This window comes from Pipistrellus hanaki, assembly GCF_964339955.1.
Source record: "Pipistrellus hanaki genome assembly, chromosome: 11".
NCBI lineage: Eukaryota > Metazoa > Chordata > Mammalia > Chiroptera > Vespertilionidae > Pipistrellus > Pipistrellus hanaki.
In genome coordinates this window covers 36,738,669-36,764,722 of record NC_140513.1, presented here as the reverse complement: position 1 = coordinate 36,764,722, position 26,054 = coordinate 36,738,669, and the positions used below count along the sequence as shown (strand labels likewise).

Genomic DNA, 26,054 nt, shown 5'->3' with positions numbered 1-26,054 from the left:
ATACTTTTTTACACATTTTACTGAATTACATGCTAGGCATAGAAGAAGTGCACAATGCATAGATATAACCCATAACCAACACATAACAGAACATTAACAGCATCCCAGAAGCTCTCAGGTTCACTCTGCCAATTATAACTCCACCACGGGTAACCACTATCTAGACTCGAACTAGAGTTTAATTTTGCCACTTTTGAGTTATGGACTCTAAAATTGTGATAATATGTATCTAAGTATACATTCAAGCTGAAGTGTCTACATAAATATAAAAATGGACCTGTTAATAACAGAAATAAATAAGAACAGGAAAGTAAATAGTTTAGAATGATTATTTGTTATCAATCCGGCCAGTTTTTGTCTATCAAGCAATCTGACATAAGTATTTGTTCAGTTTGTGTATGTAATGTGTTGCTTGGTTCACTTTATTCCATAGGAGCAAGACTACCTCCTAATGTACTCATCTCTAAATGATACTAGTTATTTATATGAGAAAGACAGTTTCCTTAGGACTCAGTTTACTTAGGTGTAGAAAGAATGATAACATCATGATGCTATTAGAAAAATAACAACACTTTGAAAACTTTAGGATTCCCACAGCAAGGCTGTGGATACATGGGTGGTCTATTATATTGGTGGTGGGAATGAAAAATGATCCTACCATCCTGCAAGAGAATGTGAAACTATCACAATTAAAGCTATATTTGCTCTTTGATCCAAAAGTCCTAATTCCAGAAATCTATCCCAAATTAACACTTGAGATAATATATGTATTGTACAAAGCTATTGCAGCATATTATTTTTATCTACCAAAGATTAAAGACAGCTAAGAGTCCAAAAATAGAAGTCTGTTGAAATAAATGGCGGTGTATCCAAACAGGAGAATTCCATGCAATTATGAGAATGAATCAGGAAGACCTCAATGAAAACTTTTCTAGGATATATATATATATATATATATATATATAATATTTTTATTGATTTCAGAGAAGAGGGCTGGAGAGGGAAATAGTAATGATGAGAGAGAGTCATTGATCAGCTGCCTCCTGCACACCTCTTACTGGGGATGGAACTCGAAACCCCAGGTATGCACCCTGACCAGGAATTGAACTGTGACTTCCTGGTTCATAGATTGATGCTCAGCCACTGACTGCGCAGGGCTATAGTATGTTTTCTTAAAGTTCTCTTCCCTGTTGACTATGTCTTTTCCCTTCTTCAGATTATGAGACTGACCGCTGCCTGCTGCGCTAAGAGGGCAGCTTCTTTTCCCTTCTTAAGTGAAATGGGAAGGCAGGATCAGGCTAAATGGAGAGCATTTCCTTTCCCTAAACAGAGATAAGGTTTCAGAATTGCCCTCAGGTGATGTCTTTCACCCTGGAGATTAAGACTTTATTAGAGAGAAGGGTCTAGGAGGGTTTCACCATGAATCCCTTTGCCTTCTCCCAGTCAGGGCCACTTGGGGAGCTTTCTCAGATATTGCAATGAAAACCTGGTGTGGCTGGAGGAAAAGCCTCTGAAACTGTGAGGGTCTCCTCTTCCAGCTGCCTCTAGGAGCTTCTCACCTTCCCTAGTCTATACATGACCTCTGGCAATTCCCAGTCCTCACCAGATAACTGATCCTCACTGGCAGTTTATGCTCCAAGTAAGTAAATATCGGCTGTGTGCTCTCTCTGGCTCTGTGAATTTGGGGAATGCAGTTTGTCCTGTGACCCCTCAGTTTTCTGATGGGTCTAAGAAAGTCATTGATTTTCAGCTGATTTGTCTTTTTTTCTTATTGTAAGGATAGAAGTAGTGGTTTCTAACCGCTTTACATGTTGGTAAAACCTAAAGTAAGACGATGCATAGATATTTATTTTATTTTGGGGTTGTAATCAAAATTCTATTATTATTTATTTTGTTATGCGAAGTATTTTGGTAATTGAGAGTTGGGTTACTGAGAGCTCTTTTTAAGTTTGACTTCTCTATCCTCTTGAAAGATTCCCCTTCTTTGTCTAAAAGATTGAAAACTGACTCACATTATCTACAATTGATTTATCATTCAAGCCTAGTATTCATAATAAACAACATGATAATATGTCCCATAGGAATGTATAAAACAAGTTTACCAATTAGACTAGTGTTTCTCTACAGTAATTTTTGTCTGAATCCTTATATTATCCAGCCAAAACCTTGTTTTTCAGAGTTCTTGAATTGGCTTTTTCTTCCTCGCTCACTTAGTGTGTTTCTTTCATTCATTTGCAGGTTCCTTGTCACAGTCTGCATTCTATCTTGGGTGATTTCTTTAGACCTTCCTTTGCATGTATGGATTCTTTCCGTGGCTGTGCCCAGTTCACTGAAGATATTCTTCATCTCTGTCAATGCATTTTGGTGTTTCCATTGGAATCTTTCTTATGACTTCTATGTTTCTGCTAAATTTAATCACCTACCTTATATGTTGTCTACTTTTTCCTTTAGAGCTTTTAATATTACAGTTATTTTAAATTTCCTCTCAGATCCATCCAACATCAGTATTATATTTAAGTTTGGTTCTAATGATCACCTGTTTCTTAAGAATGCACTTTTTCTTCCTTGCCTTTTTTGTATGCTTTCTTCCTGATTTTTTCTTGAAAGAAGATGAACATATTGTGTGAGACAAAATAAATTAAGATAAATAATTTTTATGCTTGGAAATGGGCATGCTTTTCTTCTTATAGGACTTTGTGGAGAGCAATTTATTTAACCTATTAAACCTGCTTTTCAGGTTTGTTGTTGCTATGGTTACTCTCAGTGTACCACTGGCTTCAGTCTTCTGGTTGTATATCTTATGTTGAAGGTGGAGGCTGTAAAAGGGCTTTTTATTTCAATGCCTACTCTGCAACTAACCTTTTAATCATCCTTTATACTGAGCCTCGGGGAAGATCTGTTTTTTGCAAATTCCTTGTTGCTGGATGCTACCTTTCCGGAAGTGCGTGCACTGGTGGTGGGGGTAGGAGGGTCACAGGTTTGGTTGTTCTCTATTGTTCTGATTAAGTCTTTGTCTTAGGCACTATGTCCCTCATTCTGGGTCCTACAGCTTGTTTTGTAGTTCTGAGTCCAGTACATCCTTATGCACCTCCCCCAGGGTTGAAGTTTCTTTTTTCATGTTTCCTTTCCCTAGTGACAATGGGTTCTCAACATTGCTCTAAAAGTACCCTTGTGCCGATCTCCCCCACCCTACCCCTAAGGGTGATGGTTTCTCAGTTTTGTAGGGAAGACAGATAAACTCTGTGCCCCACCCTGGCAGCTGCTGTTTCCCCATTCTAGTTCTGTAATGGGAGACTTTCTCAGAAATAAATCCAAATTTTCTGAGTCCTCAGTTGGCAGGCTCTCCAGTATTTGCAGTTTCAGGGCCTTCACACTTTTGCCAGTGCACATTCAACCTCCACCCATTTGCTAGTAACTCCAGCTGAAGCCTTCTTCCCCAGCTCCATCCTGCCCAGGTAAGCCACTGCTCATAGCTTGTGCTTCCCTACAGGCTCTAGCCTGGCTCTAGCCTTTTCTTCTTATTTTTTTTTATTTTTAAATTTTATTTTATTGATTTTTTTACAGAGAAGAGGAGAGAGAAATAGAGAGCCAGAAACATCGATGAGAGAGAAACATCGACCAGCTGCCTCTTGCACACCCCCTACCGGGGATGTGCCCGCAAACAATATACATGCCCTTGACCGGAATCCAACCTGGGACCTTTCAGTCTGCAGACCAACGCTCTACCACTGAGCCAAACCGGTTTCAGCTCTAGCCTTTTCTTAGATGTTTGGATCCATTGGCTGCCTTGCAGCCTAAGTACTCAAATGGGTTCAATAAAAGTAGTGAACTTGCTGTTGTGTGCATACCTTTTTATAACACGATGAGTTTTGAAGCATGCAAATGTATTATATATTCACAAATTTTAAAAAGAAGAAAATTGCAAAACAAAGTGGTACCTTTTCAAAACTCTTAAGAAAAGGAATCTGTTCGAAAACAGATTATTAATCTATGAGACCTTATGCTTTACTGTAAAGAAAAAGCTAATACTAAAGTTCCCCATGCCTAAACTTATACTCTAAAAACCTCATTTTAGATAATAATTTTTAAAATAAAAACAAAAAATAAAAATCAGTGGAGCATATATTCAGGTAAAAAGTAGTGCAATTGTTTCCATGTACTAATAGAATTTTAGTATGCCCATTGCTTTCAATATTTGAATAAGCTGCACTTCTATTCTGAAACTTCATCTTTACATATGATACAGTTATGTACTAGCAGCCTTCCTACCTTTGGTGGTAATCTTATACGCTTTGGGGCAGCCATATAAATTGTTGTGTAGTTTTTTATTTTATTACTTTGAAGAGTCTTCCATTGAACTTTGTAACTGTTTTATTTAGAACCAATTTGCTTTCCTCCTAGGAATTTATTCTTCTATATATACATTCACACACATGTGGGTACTTTTTATTGAAACCAGTTCATATGCATGCATATATAATCTTTATATATATGTATAACATATTGCATGTTTTCCTACTTGTTACTCATTTAAGCCACCCTGAAATTATTCTATATTTTAAAAATATATTTATATTTCCTTTGATAAAACGTATTATGTGCACAACTTCACTTGTAGGTACTGTAAATCTGGTAGATTTCTCTTACGTTACCAGTGGAAAATGCAAGTAAACAAAGCTACATGTGAAGAAAATTCTTTATTCCACATTTATACACTGGATTGCTTGAGAGCTAAAATTAGAATGAAAATATTTGATGAATAAACTTTTCTGTAGTTTTCCACTTGACAAGCAACCAAGTGATGTGTATTCTGAAAAGCACTCTTTTCTTTGATACTAATATATTTAATTCAGAATAAACTAAATGGTGTTAGCATTGTGACATTCAGGATACTGTTTAGTTTTAAAAGAAAGAATGTACAGGATAGAATACTAAACAGTCCCTGTCTGCTTAGAACATACAATCAAGTAGGTAAAGCTTATAACATTAATATCCTATGAATCAGGCCTGTTTGTGATTCCTTAGATTTTCTGACTTTAAAATTACCTCTAGTGAGGTAAGGTTCTTTTAAATGGGCTGAAGATGTTGTATTCTTAGGCAGGTTAAGAGTTGTTGAGCCAAAACTGGTTTGGCTCAGTGGATAGAGCTTCGGACTTAGGATTGAAAGGTCCTGGGTTTGATTCTGGTCAAGGGCATGTACCTGGGATGGGGGGACATCCCCAGTGGCGGGGGGATGTGTGCAGGAGGCAGCTGATGGATGTTTCTAACTCTCTATCCCTCTCCCTTCCTCTCTGTAAAAAATCAATAAAATATATTTTTTAAAAAGAGTTGTTGAAATTTGCATAATGATGAATTTTGAAGTATGTAAATACATTACATATTCACAAATTTTAAAAAGAAAAAGTTGCAAGACTAAGCGGTACCTTCTCAAAACTCTTGAGTATGTCATTAAGAAGAAAGTGAGTCTGTTTATTTCCAGATGCCATGGGATATCCCATGGTCTCCTTTACCCTGGCTCTCAGACATCGGGCACAGAGAAGTCACAGAGCAACTTCTTCCCTAGACACCTGAAAGCATTCTGAATCATGTTGAAATGCACAGAACACTGTTTATGTTAACAAGGCCTGGTTTTAGGGGACACTGTTAACTATAGCCTAAGGGACTGGAGTATTATCAGAGCAAACCAATCTTGTCTAGGGAAATACCCAAATCCAGCTCACTCTAGCTATCCTCTCCTCCTAAGGGGTGAGAAAAAAAACCAAGAAACATGTGTGAAGTTCATAGTCCAGAGGCATAGCCTCACTAAAAGACCAGGACCTAAACACAGGACTTCAGAGCATTTCCCCTCCCCCATATCTTACCACCACATTATTAAAGGCCTATTTACAGAAGTTCCTTTTACCTGCTACATCGTGTACAATTATAAAGAGAAAAATGATAAGGCATACGAAGAGGCAAAAATAAACACACACACACACACACACACACACACACACAAATTGAAAAGACAGAGCAAACATCAGAATAAAAAATGGCAGGGATGTTGTTGGAATTATCAGACCTGGAATTGAAAACAACTATAATTAATATGCTAAGGGCTCTATGGATAAAGTAAGTATCAAGCAAGAAAAGACTGGCAATGTAACCAGGGAGATGAAAATCTAAGGAAAAACAAAAACAACTGCTAGAGATAAAAAAAAAATCATTCTAATGATTCTAATGAGTATGATGAAGTAATAGAAATACAAGGAGCAGAAAGGAGAGAGAAACAGAAGTAATATTTGAAACAATAATGACTTAGAACTTCCCCAAGTTAATGTCAGAAACTAATCACAGATCTATGAAGCTTAAGAAACATGAAGCAGAATAAATGCCAAAGAGCTACAACTAGGTAGGTCATATTCAAACTACAAGAAAAATAAGATCTATTTCTTTAAATCTTGAAACGTTTACCTACAGGGGAGTAAAAATAAGAATTATATTCAACTTATCAGAATCATTCTAACAAAAGAGAGGAGTAAAATACAGACATATCTCATTTACTGCACTTCCCTTTACTGCACTTTGCAAATAGTGCATTTTTTACAAATTGAAAATTTGTAGCAACTGTGCGTCAAGCAAATTTGATGGCACTATTGTCCAACATCATTTGCTCACTTTATGTCTCTATGTCATATTTTGGAAATTATCACACTATTAAAAACTTGTTAATTTTTATTATATTTTTATGGTTATCTGTAACTAGCAATCATTGATGTTACTATTGTAATTATTTTTGGGATGCCATGAACCATGCTCATATAAACCAGAAAACTGAATCAATAAATGTTAATGTGTTCTGGCTGCTCCACCAACTGGCCATTACCCTGTCTCTCCCCCTTCCTCAGGCCTCTTTACTCCCTGAGACAAAACAATATTGAGATTTGGTCAATGAATAACCCTACAGACCTCTAAAAGCTCAAGCTAGAAATAATTCGGCTTTGTGAGAAAGTTATGTCAAAAACTGAGATAGGTCAAAAGCTATGCCTCTTACCCCAAATGGCCAAGTTATAAATACAAGGAAAAAGTCCTTGAGAGAAATTAAAAATGCTACTCGAGTGATTACATAAATAATAAGAGAACAAAGAGTTTTATTGTTGACATGGAGGAAGTGTATTGCTCTACAGATAGAATATGAAACCAGCCACAATATTCCCTTAAACCAAACACTAATCCAGAGTGAGTCCCTAACTTTATTCAATTGTGTGAAGGCTGAGAGAGGTGAAGAAGCTACAGAAGGAAAGTTTGAAGCTGGTAGAGATTAGTCCATGGGCTTTAGGAAAAGAAGTAACCTTCTTTTGTGCAAAGTGAATCAGCAAGTGCTGATGTAGAAGCTGGAGCAAAAAGATCCAGCTAAGATAATTAATAAAGGTAGCTACACTAAGAAACAGATTTCCTGTGTAGACAAAATAGCCATATATTGGAAGAAATGCCATCTATGATTTTCATAGCTAGAATGCAACAGATTGCCTTGCTTCAAAGCTTCAAAGGACAGGCTAACTCTCTTGTTAGAGACTAATGCACCTGGAGACTTTATGCTGACGCCAAATGCTCATTTTCCATTCAGAAAATACTAGGGTCTGTAAAAATTATACTAAAACTACTCTATCTGTGTTCTATAAGTGGAACAACAAAGCCTAGATGTCAGAAATCTGTCTAAAAAATGGTTTACTAAATATTCTAAGTTCACTGTTTCATCCTACTGCCCAGAAAAAAAGGTTCCTTTCAAAATATTATTGCTCATGGACAACACACCTGCTCACCCAAGAACTCTAATTGAGATGCACAAGGTGATTAATATTGTTTCCGTGCCCACAACCCTTAGGTCAAAGAGTAATTTCAACTCTAAAGTCTCATTATTTAAGAAATACCTTTTATAAGATTATATAATAGCTACCATAAATAGTGATTCATCTGCTGCATCTGGGCAAAGTAAATTGAAAACTTTCTGGAAAGAATTAACCATTCAGGATACAATTAAGAACAATCATGAATCATGGTTCAATATGAACAAGAGTTTAGGAGAAGTTGATGCCAATGTTCATGGATGACTTTGAAGGGATCAATACTTCAGTGAAGGAAGGAAATGAATACCAAAAATCAAGAGAACTGGAATTACATGTGGAGCCTTATGAAGTGACTGCATTGCTCTAATCTCATGATAAAAGTTTAATGAATGAGGAATTGCTTCTTATAGATATGTTGTTTTTTGAGATGGAATCTACTTGTGATGAAGATACTATGAAGATGGTTGAAATGACAGGAAAGGAATTTTAATATTATATAAAGGAGTTAACTAGGCTGTGGCAGTGTTGGAGAGGATTGACTCCAATTTTGCAAGTTCTATTGTGGGTAAAATACCATCACACAGCATTGCATGATACAGAGAAATTGTTTGTGAAAGTCAATTGATGTGGCATACTTAATTGTTGTCTAATTTTAAGAAATTGCCACAACCACCCCAACCTTAAGAAACCACTACCCTGATAAGTGAGCAGCCATCAAAATTGAGGCAACAACTTCCTCCAGCAGAGATTATGATTCAAAGACTTAGATGGCGGTTATTATTTTTTAGCAATCAGGTATTTTTAAATTGAAGAATTTACATTATTAGGACAAAGTGCTATTGCACTTAACTGACTACAATATGGTGCAAACAGAACTTTTATATGCACTAACAAACAAACAAAAAGTAATCATGTGACTTGCTTTACCACAATATCTCCAAGGTATGCCTGCTTTTAAAGTGTTAAGAGAGAAAAAAAAGTCACCTACCTATAATTCTATACCCTAATAATTATCTTTCAAAAGTGAAAGACTTTCTCAGATTAACAATATTAAAGGAATTAGTTTCCAGAAGCCCTGCCTTATAAGAAATGTTAAAGATTCTTTAGAAAATCTTGGTATTTTTCCAATGGCATTTGAAATAATATCTAGAGAAATATCTACACACAAATGTGTACAGTAGTTTTACTGATAATTGCCAAACTCAATGGCAACCAAGCTATCCTTCAGTAGGTGAATGGGTAAATAAACTGTGAATAATCCAGACAATGGGATTTTATTCAGTAGTAAAAATCATTGAGTTATCAAGTCATGAAAAGAAATGGGAAAAAAAACAAACACTTAAATGCATAATACTCAATCAAAGAAGCCAATCTGAAAAGGCTACATACTTAGAGTTTCAACTATATGATCTTTGGAAAAGATCATATGAAAACAGTAAAAAAATCAGTTGATTGTCAGAAATTAGATAATATGGAGGGATAGATAGGTAAAGCACAAAGGTAATGGAACTACTCTGTATGATACTATAACAGTGGATACTAGTATATGTTAATCATTTGTCCAAATCCATAGAATACACAACACTAAAAATAAAGAGCAATGTAAATGATGAACTTTGGGTAATAATGATGTGTCAATGTAGGTTAATTGAGTGTAACAAATGTAATGCTCTGGTGGGCAAATGTTGCTAATGGTAGGAAATACCTTTACCTTCTTCTGCTGAATTTTTCTGTGAAACTAAAACTGCTCTGAATAATAAATCTAATAAAAACCACAAATCAAAGAAAAAATACTGACAAGTTTAACTCTTTCAAGACTGAAAACTATTCTGAAAAATACACTCACAAGAAAATAAAAGGCTCACCATAGCCTGGGAGAAATATTTGCAAAACATAAATCCAAAGAGGAGTCATATTTAGACTATGTAAAGAATTTTTTTCATACAATATTAAGAGAGACAACCAAATTTAAATTGGTCAGGATATTTGAAAGATGTAATGCTACAGATGATATATAAGCATATGAAAGCATGCTCAACAGTATTAGTCACTAAGAAAATGCAAATTTAAATAGTGAGGTATTAAAACATAATCACTAGAATGATTAACGTTTAAAAGCGTAGTAATGCCCAAAACAGTGAGAATGTGGATCTACAGGAAATCTCAAACATTATTGATAAAAATATAAAATAAAATCATACTATTGGAAAACATTTTGGCAGTTTACCTTATATATACACTTACCAAACGATTAATAACGTAAAACCAAGTAATTTCATGAAATATAAAAACATATGTCCACCCAATATATTGTATGTGACTTTTCAAAGAACTTAAATAGCCCAAGATGAGAAGTAACCCAAAAGGCCATCACATAGTTAAAGAATAAACGAATTGTGGCATGTGCATACAATGGAATACTACTCAATCATAAAACAATAAAGGAATGATCTACAGATATACATAATATAAAAATGAATTTTAAAGCATTATGTTCAGTAAAGGAAGCCAGATACAAAAGGCCACATATAATCCCACTTATATAACATTATAGGAAAGATAAAAAGCAGGTTGTTACCAGGGGCTATTGTTGGCAAAAGGATGCTTACTGAAACTGGCCTGATGGAACTTTCTGGGTGATGGGATTTGGGTATATCACACTTGCAGCAGTGGTCACACAGCTGTTGATACTTGTCTAACTTATCAAACTATATAGTTAAAATTTTATTGCATAAAAATTATACTTCAATAAAGCTAGCTCTTCCTCACCCAATAAAAATACCAAGATTTTCAGACAAACAAAAGCTGAGATACTTCCTCTTCTGCATAATTGCACTAAAGAAATGTTAAAGGAAGTTTTCAGACAAAAGAAAAATGATATCAAGTAGACATTGAGGTCTATACTGAGGAATAAATACAGAGGGAAATGTTAAGTATGTAGCTAAATATAAAATACTTCCCAATTTTAAACTTTTTTCAAAGATTCTTATTGTTTAAAGCAAAGGTAATAATTTTCTTGAGGAATATAAAATAAAGTAAAATTATAACTACAGTACACAATAGAGTAGAAAACAGAAGTATACTTTTGCAGGTTTTTGTATTTTTAATTAAGTGTTATAATATTATTTGAAAGTAGACTGTGATGAATAAAATATAAAAAAATTTAAGCCCAAATCTGTTACTAGTGGAGTCAGAATAGGTAATAAAAACATTATCAGAGCTGGGGTAGAAAGTTCATAAAATTCACATCAATATCAACTAGTTGAGAGATTCCTTAGTCTCCATAACTGCTCATCTTTAAAATAATTATTCCATAAGGTTATTGTGAAAATTATATAATAGAACCCATATGAAAGTTTGAAACATATAATACACACTATTTAGCTGAATCTAAATATTTCTTAATGAGATTTCATGGTTTAAATTTTTCTCATAAAGATATATTTATTTCTATAAGAAAAGGCCATATTTGATGTGCTGTTTTTTTATACAAATGGTATGGACTATAAAGAATTGCCAAATAGCCTGTCGACATCTGAAAATTTACTTAAATCTTGTCCATATATCCTCTTGATTTCTAGCATTGACAATAGAAATCTTAGTTTAATGATTCTAGTTGTTGATCACTTTACAATTGGCCATCTACCATAACTTCCTTAAATACACTTACTCTTAAAAATATTTAATATTTCTAATAAATAAGTTGAAATTTAAAAATTTTGTTTAAAATTATTTTAGAATTTTATTTTGTATTTATCATTCTTTCTTATAAAACATTTATCATTCTTTTCAGATAAAATCAATTTCCAAATAGCTAATAATATTTTTAACATTTGTACCACAATAAAGTTTGGTGGTTTCATAGTTTAATATGTATTTAGCAAAGCTTAGTTAGCTCCATCCCCACTACAAATATACTCAGAATTTATTTAAAGCATATCAAATACACACGGATGTAAATGTTTTGTCCTGTAAAATTAGACTGGTATCAATTTTTTTCAATATTTTAACCCAGAAAACAAAGACAATGTTTTCTGTGATATTGAAGGCACACATATAGGACTGTGCTTTCCTTTTCCTATGTATTCATGTTTCCAACATTTTTTAAGCAAACCATGACATCCTACAAAATTGAGGAGGTGGTCAAAATGTCAATATATTACCAAACCATCAAGAACACTATGTTTTTACTTCCCAGAAATCTGGTGATTAAAAAAAAAAAAAAAATACACTGCATTCTAAGCCATGTTAGGTTGGAACTATTATCCTAATAGTGTGAAGGCAAATTTTCATTGTCACAGATTTTTATGTGTGAAGTACAAACGGAATTATCTTTATAAAATGGGAGAAAATTACGACTACTTTTCACATGTAATCTTGACATTTTGAAAAGTGCAGTAATGGATCTATCCCCATGGAGACAAATATTTTAACCTTCATATCTGCAGCCAAAATTCTGCACAGTATACTCAGACTTGACCCAGTCTCTAAAGTTTGTCTTGGGGCTTATATGATTTTGAAGTTTTGTCCAAGTTAACAGTAAAGATTCACAGTGTTTCCATTTTCCATCCTTCCAATTGATATTGTATGTTATCTTTTTTGTAACTTCAGGTTTTTCAAGATAAAAATCTGTTTTTTATTCGATAAAATAGAAGATTTAGTAAAAAGGAAAAGTTTGAGAGAACTCAAAGCAAACTTCTGGAACTAACAATTGTATTCCATGCCCCCATTCTCCTAATTAGTAGGAATAAAAAATATCACTTACAAACATCCTGTTTGTGTCTTCATTTTATCCCTGAAAAACAATAAATGAAATACTTAATTCACAAAAATTCACATATAATGTCACTGATATTTGCTGTTATTTTCCCTTTTTCTCCTATTTATAATATTAACTGAGATAATACATGCAAATATGCTTACCCAGTTTCTTACATAAATTAGTTGTCCAGTATGTGCTTATTAGGTTTTTTAATTGATTCTTTTGCTTCATAACTCATTCATTTCCTTTTATACTTTGAAAAGAGATGAATTTTTAAAATTTAATTAACATAGACCCCAGGTTTATTATTCATAGAACTCTGTAAGTCCCAAGAGCAAAAACAAACCTTTTCACTGAATCTCATCACTGGACCTTTTTTTTTATTGTTAATTTCATACATGTGACTCATCAAAATTCTGTGTGTGTGTGTGTGTGTGTGTGTGTGTGTGTGTTAAATGACAGGAAAACTTAGATTGTTGTCATCACTGCACCAACATACTTGACTTACAAATCATCTCAGTGTTGTCTATCTGTCTGATGGCCTTACCTTTAAAGGCACTATACACTGAGTGGCCAAATTATTATGACCAACCCATTAGTATTTCGTTGGGCCACCTTTTCCTTCAATTCTGCGGCGATTCTTCTTGGCATTGACTCCACAAGATGAAAGGTGATGCGAGGAATCTGACTTCATGCCTGATGAATAGCACACTCCAGCTCTGTGAGATTGGATTGTTGTGGAACCAGCTGCCAATGGCTCTTTTAACTTCATCCCAAAAATGCTCAATTGGATTGGCCACCTAAGCAAGGTAAAGTCTCCCTCGTGTTCTTGAAACCACTCCTGCACAATACGAGCGCCGTAGCAAGTCGCATTGTCTTGTTGGAAGAAGCCATCTCCATTGGGATACGCCATCAACATGATAGGATGGACTTGATCAGCAACAATACTTAGGCATGTTGTGCTATTCAGACGCTGTTCCACACGAATTAAAGGGCCCAAATCATGCCAGGAAAACATGCCCCGAACCATAACACTGCCCCCATCAGCTTGAAGGGTTGTACTCATGCATGTGGGGGGCATGCTTTCATGCTGTTTCTGTGAAATTTTCACTCTGCCATCTGCATGATGCAACTGGGAATGTGATTCATCGGACCACATGACTTTTTCCCAATGTTCAACTGTCCAATCCTTGTGTTCCTTTGTGAATTGGAGACATTTTATCTTGGTAACTGCAGACAGCAAAGGTGTTCAAACAGGCATTCGGCTTCCATATCCCATATGATGCAGTGTACAGCTAATTTGCCTACAAATGTCAGGTGGTCATAATAATCTGGCCACTCAGTGTAGAACTTTCTAAGATTTTAAGGCATCACTGAGTAAGTGCATTTCAAGACACCATAACTAGATGTCTGAACAGCAAAATCACATAGTTAACCCAATCTACATCAATAGCTTATTCATTTCAGGGCTTTGTTTTTACTTAACCACTTTATATTTTAACTCTCCACATGGGATTTTGCCTATGTGCAGCTTCATTTCCATAGTAGGCTTATTAAATACCATGAAAACAGTTCACTTTCATAAAAAAGACCTTGCCTAATAATTCCTTCATGCATTAATACATTATTCATGCATTAATTTATTTTTCCTCATTAAAAGGTTCAATACCTAAAATTATATAATGCATTTGCTTATTTGCTTACTTGTCATCTCTCTTGTACACTAGAATATATGATTTATGAGGCCAGTCTCTTTGCTGCTATACCCTCATGCAAAACAGTTCCTGGCACATATTAGATGCACAATAAATATTTATTGAATGAATTATCATATTAACAAAAACATGACAAATTGTCTTTCTGTTTCAGCACAATCTTATGGAAGGTCAGAAATTTACATTACCAGGTGGGATAAGGTGGTCAGGCTTTGTTAAAACCCCTAGGATCAGGCTGTGGCTAGATTGTTTCTCCTAAGGGCAGACCTTGTTAATGCAGTGGAATGCTGCAAATCCTCTTTCTCACCCTCCTCAGAAGCAGGAGGGGATTTTTCTCCAACAGTCACTGTGATAACCTGGTAAAGCTTCAAGAGATAAAATTCACAAAAGATGTGTGATCACACATATGACTGGATCCCCTTGGAGTTTTTACCCCTCAAACTTGTCCACAGTGAGCTTCCAGAAAGTCATTGATGATAGTTCAGTTTTCCGTAGTTACCTGTTCCTGCAGTTTTCTGTGGGTGGATTTCTGTGTTGGTAATTCTCTATATTCACCTGGCTCTCCAATCTGGGGGACAATGGTTTTCCCTGTGACTTTTCCTACGGATCTAAGAAGAGATGAGTTTTCAGTTTGTTCACTTTAACTTCTTAGGGTGCAGTGGCAACTTCCAAGCATCTAACATGCTGATCTAGAAATCTGAAGTCCAACTCTGTGTGTTCTTCATCCTACTTAAGAAATTTCTGCCTGATTGAAAAATCGGTAATTTTCCCTCTTTTTTATTGTTGTATTACAGATGTCCCCCCGTTTCCTCTTTTTGCCCCCTTCACTCAGCCCGCCTCCACCCCAGGCCTTCCCCATGACACTGTCTATATTCATGGGTTTTGCATATATGATCTTCCCTTCCTCACTGAGATCTGTTAATCTGTTCCAGGAATCCATGCCTCTGGACCTATTTTGTTTATCAGTTTATAGATTTTCCCCTCTCTTTCTAAAAGTTTTAGAGTCTGAGGTTTATATTTAGATCTGTGATGTATTTTCAATTTGTTTTTTGAGGTAAAAATTGAAGTTTATTTTATTATTTGTATATATATTTTGTGTGTTCTTTATCAATTGTGTTTGTATTCATTATTAATTATATAAAATAATACATTTTTAATATTATTTGTGGCTATCCCATATTCCCCAACAACAATTTCTGATTTCTCAGTCCCCCAAGACAACACTGTTCCCCTCAGCTATTTCCTGCCAGTGTCATGATCCAGAAAGTGCTTGCAGGCAGAAAATAGGTGACCACAGCTCTAACCTCATTTTTGCTTGCCTTAGGTGTCCACACTCCTATGCTGTGTTTTCTAATTTCTGAAAACAACTCTTTCATTAATGTTATCCAGTTTTCAATAGTGCAAAGGAACATCTGGTTCTTATTCCAACATGACCAAAATTTGAACTTGTCCTCTTTTGAATGGAATTGGCTTCTCTGATTTTTTGCTTATACAATAATGCATCTGAACATTGATTTCCATGGTGGCTTGGTAAAACTCTTATACTGGTAGGTGACGCTTTTTTTTTTTTCCTCTCTCTCTTCTATTCTTTTTTCTACTTTTCCTCCACAGAAGCAGAAATTTTATTTAATCATATTCTTTATTTCATGGCAACCCATCATCCTTCTGTTGGAGTGATTAGAGCAAGCCACTCTAAGAACACAACATTTCATTAACTCAGCATCCTGAGTGATTCTTTCTCACCATGTTACATTCCAGTGTAAGTCAGGCAGACTCTACATGGTGCCTTTTCTCTGACTGATGACTCAGGTATCCAGGATTTTTCATCTTTTGATGCTGCTGAATTTGGGAGAGAACAGGCACAAGAGAACAGGAGGGTGGTAGTGCATAGGGTGTAATGACCAGGCCTAAAAGTGCTGTGTTTTACTTCAACCACATTCTATTGTCCAGGGAACACTCACATGGTTCCAAGGAATTTGCATGGAGTCTAGAAGATACAGTTTTCCTTTGTGTTCAGTAGGAGGATATGGTTTTTGGGAATAATGAGTCTTTAATGAAAATGACAAATCATGCAAGATTTCTCTGTTATTTTATGTCACCTCCCCCCTTTATATCTGATTCCTAGGCCCATTACCAACACATCAACATAGGTACCTACTCTGTTGAATTTTTTTATATGAGTTTTACTTTAAAAAATTGAGTTACTTACATATATGTATATTTTTAAATTTATTTAAATTATATTGTGCTTAATAAAATAGTTTGATACATGTTTCTGTTGTATCTGTACAGACTACTAGAGACTTTACATTTTCAATTACTTAGTATCTCATTCTGAGAGTCCGATTAAGTAATCAGAAGGCAAGGGTGTGTGTGTTACATGCTGTTGAACTGGCTCCAACTCCTGCAATATGATGAATGATGATATGATAAATGAGTGATATCCACAATGTTCACACTGTCATCTCCTCAGCAACCCTGCTCAGCTCCCATAGACTAATGCCTATAGCTTCTCATATTTTGTTTTTCTCTTATTCTGCTGCCTTCAATTTCCCTCAGCACTACTATCTATTCTAAAGCCCATTGCCTTTGATTATGTACCTAAAGTAAGACAGCTTCAATTTTGTCATTTTTGCTTCCAGGCATGTTTTAGGTTTAATTTGCTGTAGGATCCACTTGTTCACTTTTCTGATAGTTCAGGGCATCTGTAGAGCTCTCCTCCAACACCATATTTCAACTAAGCCATTTTTTTGTTCTATCAGCTTTTTTTTTCAATGTCCAACTTTTACATCTGTTCATAGTAATGTGTATGCAAGGGTTTGGGTGATCTTAGTTTTTGTATCTAATGGCACGTCTTTGTTCTTGGTGATCATACTTAATTCTTTGCTGCTCTTCCAAGTCTCAGCCTTCTCTTGGTTTCGTGGTTATAGAATCCATTTGAATTGATTATTGAACTAAGGTAAGCAAAACCTTTAACAATTTAATGTCTTCATTGTATATATTAAAATTGGGTATTGCTTCTGAGTATTGGTAACCTCCGAATTCATGCAGGTCTCTGAGTTTGTGATGGTGGCAATGAGAGTTGGGTGGCAGTAGAGAATGGTTTTAGAGCACAATGGTTGATCCATCTTGTCTCCCTGGGTGATGTCTGATTATGAAATGCATCTTTTGTGTCAGGTTAACATTTGCAAAGCCAATGAAAAGTTAGACATCATCTCCTCAATTAAACACCAGAGAAGTACAAAGATAATTATGAGTCTGTTGCAAAGAACCTCAAAATGAGAATTGATAGACTTGAGATTACAGTTGATATGACTTGGGACTGTGAATTTAAAAGTAATCTAGACCCAAACCTATAGTCAAAGATAAAGCATTTCATTTGTATAATAAACATCATCAACAAGAGTAACATTGAGAATTGCTATTAAGTATTATCAAAGCTTAGGGCACTAGTTGTATCTTTTTGGCAGGCAACACCACTCAGAAAATACTAGTAGGTAAAATAACTTGAGAAAAGCATCTATGATTCCTGATCATATTTAAATATATTTTTTTAAATGTGAGTTTTCAATCCTGAAGCCATAAATGCCCAAGAGTCTGTACGAGCCCATTCTAAGGTGATCGCCAAGCCCACTGAATGAATCCAGAGAAGCTATAGTCTTGAGGCTGATGCACTACTTGGTAAGACCCTCTGAAACTTTTCCCTGAGACAGAGCACCCAACATCCTAAAGAAATCTCATGGCTCATATTCTGGTTAAATGTTGATCTAAGAAAGAATGTTCATGAACTAGTTTGAAATGTCAGCATGTAAGTGTGAAGAAGATAGTGTAATAAAGTTCAATAATCTAAATTTTTTTTCTATTCCTATAGTTTCTTACCTAATATCAGAAGCCAGTGTGAGCTATAAAACAACAACAACAAAAAAACAAACAAACACACAAACAAAAAAAAACAAACCAAAAAAACAAAAAACCGTAGCAGCCCTAGCTGGTTTGGCTCAGTGGATAGAGCATTGGCCTGCAGACTAACAGGTCCTGGGTTCAATTCCAATTAAGGGCACATGCCCAGATTTCAGGCTCGATCCCCAGTACAGGGCATGCAGAAGGTAGCCAATCAACGATTCTCTCTCATCGTTGATGTTTCTCTCTCTCCCTCTCCCTTCCTCTCTGAAATCAATAAAAATATATTTTTAAAAGAACTGTAGCAATAGTAAAGCTACAGGGATAGAGGTTGAATGATAGACAAAAGATTCTGGAATAGGGTAAAGATTCTTTGGGAGTGAGAGCAAGCAGAGCAGATACAGAGAAACCAAGGCAAGTCAAGAAAATTTTATAATCAACTGGAAATAACCAACTTTTACTTTTTTAATTAATTGCCTACATATTTTGGGTTTACTTAAAGAATCAAAGATAGGACAGACATTTAGATGGGATTAGATTTCATATTACATGTAGCTTTTCTTGTACTTCCAGCCACTATGGGTAAATATGAAAGAGCTGAAACAAATAATTTGTCAAAAAGTTGTAGATTCTGGTGGGAGAGGGCAGTTAACAAATACTTCTATCCATATAGACACCAGGAATTTTGTGAAAGACATAGAAGTACAGCATGGAATGTAGTCTTCCAGGATTGAGCTTATTGATTCAGTCTGGTTGTCATTGTGCAGTGACAGACAGAGGCTGGATGGAGAAACAGAAAGATTTTGTTTAGTGTTCCTCAGAATCAGGACATGGACTGAGGATGCTTTCTGAAATCTTGTGTAGTGATGGCTCAAAGCTCAGGATGGAAACAAGATTGACTCGGTTTTGAATCTTCGCTATGGAAATTACTACAGAAGCAACAGCATAAATTTCAAGGAATACCATAATATTTGGTTGAATGAATATAATGCAACTAATTTATTCCATGTTGATGGCCATGAGTTGTTTCTAGATTTTATAGACAGTACTAATATAACCATTTATATACGTGGACATAAGAACACCTGTGTTTTAGAAGAGTAATTCTATGTGTATGTGAGGGTACATGAAGTTGATGGACATGACTCCAGTGCAAGATTACAGGAGGCCTTTATTAAACGATGGCACTGGGTTATGACATTCCATCTCTGTTACTTCTGATTTCGACATAATGTCTTATTTCCTTAATTTCTTTTAAAAAAATATATTTTATTGATTTTTTTCAGAGAGAAAGAGAGAGGGATAGAGAGTTAGAAACATCAATGAGAGAGAAACATCGATTAGCTGCCTCTTGCACAACCCCTACTGGGGATGTGCCCACAACCAAGGTACATGCCCTTGATCGGAATCGAACCTGGGACCTTTCAGTGTGCAGGCCGACGTTCTATCCACTGAGCCAAACCAGTTTTGGCATCATTTACTTAATTTTTCTGATTCTTAATCCATAGCCATAAACTTGTCAGTTATTCTTTCTTTCCTAATAATTCTCTTTTCAAATATGAGTAGTCTAATGACAAAAATCCTTGCCTGTGTTCCGGATACTTTATTGCTCATTGGATCAAGTACCACTTACCTACCTATCTTCCTTCCTTCCTTCTTTCCTTCCTTCCTTCCTTCCTTCCTTCCTTCCTTCCTTCCTTCCTTCCTTCCTTCCTTCCTTCCTTTCTTTCTTAAAGCCAGTCCTAATGTAGTTCTTATAGGAAGTTACTAGTACCAATTGTTCCTCAACATGCATTCCCTGTGGTTATTTCATATATGTCTCCTCTTTTTATTGTGGCTAGATGTCTTGTTTAATTTTGTTGCTTGATTTTTTTCAAACTGTGCCTTGGCTCACATCTGAAAGCTTAAAATCCAAGACCATACTAATTCATTTTAATATCCCATCACCAGGCAAGCAGACTGCATGACATATAGTGGATGATAAAAACTACTTATAAATATACAAATCATTGAGCATATACCTTAATATATATTAGATGGATCTGTTATTTAGGCATTGAGTGTCCTTTTTTCTGGATTATAATTAAATATTTTTCTGTTTCTCTCCTGTTATTTTATAAGTAGATAAATAATGAAATGAGGAAGTGATCCAGAATCCTTATTCTCCAGAGAGTTCTTGTATTATTTTCTGACAGTAAATGACATTGGCTTGGTTGGGTCAGGATGCAGTGCCTTATTAATTACCTCTTGGCTGAATAAGTGAATTTATGATCTTTCACCTCAAAATAAACACTGGCTATCTGCTTCTGCCTGAGCTTCCGTCACATAGGAGAATAGACTCAAAGGGTGTTAGACGTTTAGCTCTTCTCTAACACTTCTCATTCCCTTTAGTTTTATAAGTCCCTATGGAATCTGCTTATAAGTCATTCACACTTTAATGAAAATTCACTCAACAATTATTTATGAATAACTCATATTCCATACACCATGTGAAACATGCTATTTTGGAAATAGATTGAAAATTTTATGTAAATGTTACTTTTTAAGTTTGAGACAGATCTTAAAAGGAGGAACAGGAAAGAGAGTGTTTTTGTACAGATCTTTGAAGCACCACTGTTCACCTTCCCACTAGTATTGGACAACTGATCAACTTTTAGTTTGTTCACAATATTCTGAACCATCAAGACAACTATACAATGTACCCGTTCTATTCTCGCATGTCTTGTCCACAAACTATTATTTTCTCCTTTTAAAGCCATGCTTTATCTTTCAAATCTGATGTGCATTTTGACTTCTTGACTGATTTTGCCTCCTTATAGGCAGTGCCTCTCTCAACCCCTTGCGGGAAACCCCTTCTCACTCTAATTTTCACACTTGGGAATTTATACTTACTAATCCACTCTCTACTTTGGATTCACAAGTAGAATTCATACTGCCAAGGGAGAGTTACAGAACTAAGAGGCTGGGGTGACCAGGCCTGAGGTTTTCAAACAAGGAGAACTGGTCTGCCTCACGTTGCCTTCATCACCCAACCAGAACAGAGAGAGCTCAAGGGTCCCGCCTTATGCCCAGGGGCATGGATGACCTGTAGCATGCACATTTTGTTCAATTTTGTATTGCCTCTTTTATAACAAATGGAACTCAGAATATTCAAGAAAGCATATTTCACATATGGCAGTCATTCTGACTCTAAAATTAAAATAAAAAATGCGATCTCTTGATAAGAAACATAAAATGTAATCAGAGCACTGCGTCCACGATAGGAGAGTTCTAGTCGCAAGTCATAATAATAAATTTACATGTTGGAAGATGTGTATCTATAAATTTAAAGCTTATTCTATTTAATTTTGTTTCTTAACATTTATGTTACTTTCTCAGGCCTTAAGTATTACCATCTTATGCTCCATTTCTTGAACAATGCACTTCCTAAGTACCCCAAGATTATTTTGATTTTATTTTTTTATTGCAATTGTAACACACTTCTCTAATCTTAAAATGATATTTTATGAAAATGAGTTTTATCTCTTGAATAAAAATACTGGGGAAAAAGATATAAATGATATCCACATAGCCTTATGCTGGATCTCAACAGCATATGAGTATATATCTTGTGAATAAAATAGAAACTTCTGAAAGCCAAAGCCAACGTTTGCAAAGCAAAAAATACCCTTTGGGCCAGACAACTTCTGGGAGATAGTTCAGAGCTAGGTCATCAAAGAAGGGAAAAATGAGGTTTTGACTGGAAGAACCCTGGGTTCTACTTTATTCTGGGGAAGTTGATATTCAGAGAACATCATTAACCCTAAGTTATTCCATGTTAGCTATTTTATGACTTTAAACATAACATCACAATACTTCTAATTCCACATTGAACTAGTTAAATCATAATTAGGATTTAACATTGAAAATTAAAAGCTGGAATATCTAGCAAACTTACAGTTTCTCCCATACTCATGGTTTGTATACGCCATGGTCACTGGACATTTGTACCTTCTGGTAAATGAAACGGTGTCTACATCATACTATCAATTAGTTTAAAAAAGACCTGGACACTGTGTATGCTCCATGTGCTATAATGCTATCATTAAAAACAATTAAATCTATCTATCTATCTATCTATCTATCTATCTATCTATCTATCTATCTATCTATCTATCCATCCATCCATCCACATGCCAGACAGAGTTCTTCAAAGAAACAGAATAGGATAAAAAGAATAAATTTACTTTAAAGACCTGACACATGATTATAGAAAGTGGCAGGTATGAAACCTACCGGCTAGCAAGCTGGAAACTCATTAGGAGCTGAAACTCTAGTCTTCAGCAGAATCTCTTCTCTGGGAAATCTTCGTTTTTAGTCTGGAAGCCTTCAACTGATTAGGTGAGGCCCACCCAGATTGTTGAAGGTAAATGCTTCTACTTAAAGGTCAACTGATTGTTTTTGTTAACCACATCTGTTAACCAGTACTGAAAAGAAACACCGAGCCTAATGTTTGGTTAAATAATGGAGTGCCACAGCTTAAACCTGTTGACACATAAATCAGACATTTAGAGAAGGAATTACACAAAAGAGTGAACAGTAGGGACTGGAAAGTCAATGGGGGTCTCTTTTTTGGGGGTCATCACAGAAGGTGTTTGATTTTGAGAAATGTTTTTAAGTCATTTTTGACCAGATAAGAAAGGTATAGAATGCACTGATGGGCAACATTTCTTCTCAGCTATTTTCTACTGAAAGATTAGGATGTATTGCTTCTAATTCTGAGGGTAAACTGGAAATCCATAAATAAGCCCTTTTTTCATTTTCACATTCAAATTTTGAATTGATTTACAAGTAGTCTAATTTCACACCACCATCTTTCAGAACAAAGATCAAAAGCTGTGATTTTCAACCTTTTTCATTTCATAGTACATATAAACTAATTACTAAAATTCTCCTGCACACCAAAAACATTTTTTTTGCCAATATGACAAAAAAATAGGTATCATTTTGTTTAATTAAAATAATAATAATAGAAATTACTTATTATTTTTGTTCCAAAGTGACTATAAAATAATCAGGTGCCTATATTTATATATAAGGATTTCTGGAACCAAGAATTAACAAATCAGATGCAATTTTATTATGCGACATGACCAATAAGAGGCTACTCTATTTTATGACTTATATGTTTATGGTTCAAGACAGAGCATTCATACTAAACAGCTACTGTTATCATTCTTTATATGACAATCTAAGGGGAAAAAAGGTCTAAATAGTCAGATATTGTATATTTTAAAAACTCTTACAGCACACTATTGAAAATTGCTGGTCTAAAGCACAAACGTAGCCAAAGAAGACTGTTTCTTTCTATGCCTATTTCCCAAGTCTTTTACTCATTGTATCCCCATAATTATTTGGGTATGTTTATGTCTGTGTATGTATGTGGAGTGCTTATGACAGAAAAGAACTTGTGACATAGCAGCAGGTGAAATAATTCACAAAAGTTGTCAGCCTGAAGTCAGAGTCAATGAGGAAATCTCAACTCCTTATTCTCAGTCCAGTGTCAGAGCCTGTGGCCCAAGGTCACGACATCTGAGTCGGGTTGCAAGATCACAGAAAAGTCTTTCCTAAGATTAATGGCAGGGCTGAGCTAAAGATGGCTGAAGGGGCACCCTCTGGCATGCTCATGTATCAGGGATTTACTTTTTGGCTAATGATAGCAATAACAGTTTGTATCTGACAGTCACAACTGGATATGTGCAGTGAGAAACTCTATATTTGAAGTTGGATTATGCTGGATCTATACAATTTCCTTTTCTGCTGCTGGGGCTGTCACCACAGTTTCTATTTTACTTTTTAAAATGAAAAGCAACTGTTGTCATAACAAAAATGACGGCTTGTTGAAAATCATATTAAATTAACTTTTAATTTTCCTGTATACTTTAGACAGATATTTTTCATATGCATATGCAATTTTTAGACTGCTAGACTCATAGCAGAGAGAATTAAAAATTTCACTTAAATTCTTACTTCATTATTTTATGCTCTATATTTCAAAATAGTGCTCTATAATTATTTTGTTATTATAAAAATATATTCTAATGGAAAACATAAAATACTGGTAAATAAAATAAACATTGTCATTCTTAATTTTACCACCATGCTAAAATTCCTATTAGCAATATTTCCCTATGATCTTAATATTACAGAAGCATATATACACATATGTATAGTCAAATATGCATATATACACATGCATGTATCTGCATGCAATGATATTCTATTAGTTTTTCTTTCCTTTTTGTTAAGCCTGTATATAAAAATGGGTGTTTTATATTTAGCCTTTAAGAACATACTTAAGTGGCTGAATATTATGTAATTGTCAGTATGATGACAAAAATGAACAGTAGTGGGATAAAAAATTTGTTATTATGTATTTGTGCTTATTCCTGGTAATAAATCATTAATACTAAGATGCTAGGTTACAGGATATGTATATTTGCTAGAACCTAAATATTTTTGCCTTCTCCTCAATTCATATGTTGAAACCTTAAACCCAAGGTATGGGGATAGGAGGTGAGGCCTTGTGAGGCCTGAATATCCTTGTAACAAAAATCTGTCAAAAATAATATTTAAAATAAAAATTGTCTAAATTCACTCACTCATGAGCTAAGATGTACAATGACTAAGTGATATAATCATCAACTAAATTTGAATTATGTGTCTGTCTATAAGTAGACAGGTAAATAGAAAGATAAATTTGGTCATCAGCTTAATTTGACCTTAAAAAATCAACCATGCATTTCATTGCCTTAAGCTAAAAATTAAAAATCATATAATTATCTTAATAACTGCAAAAAAAAAAAACAAAACCACTTGCTGAAATGCATCAAAAAAAAAAATTTTTTAACACAAAATTCACACACAGGCAATAGAAAGGGAAAAAAAGAAGCAAGGGCATGTTCTTCCCCCCACCCCCCCAACAACTGGTTATTTTTTAACAATAAAAATGTCTAAAATTAAAGCTAAAAAATATGGTAGATAATAAATGCTCAAGCTTACTTACAAGACATTCTGAGGTTTTCTCCTTTTCCCTCATGTGTAACATATTCCTTTGTTTCTTCATTTTGCTTGACTCTCCGCTGGTTTCTGTGCATTAAATGAGACAGCCATGTCTCCGGGCTTGAAGGAGTGGCTTTGTGTGGGAGATGAAACTTGTCCTTTAACCCGACCTCAGCTCTCGGTCTCCCGAACTTTGTGATTGTCCAAGCAGCTCATTTCATTTTCAGTGGCTCCTGGTAGTTGAAGGTGTGACAAGCACAGTCAGTGCCCCAAAGGGGTTGATCTTAATCAGCACCTAGACTCAGGCTGCCTGGAAGCCAGGCCCTCAGACAGCTTTTCAGGAATGCAAATACACCCACCCATTCTGTGGGACCTCCCGCAGGAAGCCCTGCTGGCCACCAGAGTCAGGTGGTCTGGGTGTGTCCCCTGGTGGCGCTGGGAAACATCAGAGCCCAGAAGAGTGTACCAGCTCATTTCCAGGAGACCCCGGTGAGCTGAGGCATGAAGAGGAATAGCACAAAGAGAGCATTCACCAGCCTCCCCTCCCTGAGGGCAGCAAGCAGCCCCCTAGGTGTGCCAGCCCTGCAGCCTCCTCCTCAGGCCTGCTCCAAGACAAGCAACACGCCTCTCTCTCAGAGAGACGAGGGTTGTGCTTCTGTCCGCCGCCAACTGTCTCTTCCCTTGTTATAGTCCCATGGACCCAGGAAGGCAAGCTCCCCTGGCCATTAAAGCTAGATGATCAACAGGTGGCTCCTGTTGGGCGGCTGCAAAGATCAGGGCACAGAGGGGCGTAAACATTCTGTCTGGGAG

At 35.5% G+C, this 26,054-nt stretch overlaps 1 long non-coding RNA gene across 1 annotated transcript in view; it reads left to right on the top strand.

Annotated features, from left to right (window-relative positions):
- Positions 1 to 26,054, top strand: part of LOC311630502 — a 760,408-nt gene that overhangs the window by 638,537 nt on the left and 95,817 nt on the right. The gene's annotated exons all lie outside the window — the stretch shown is intronic.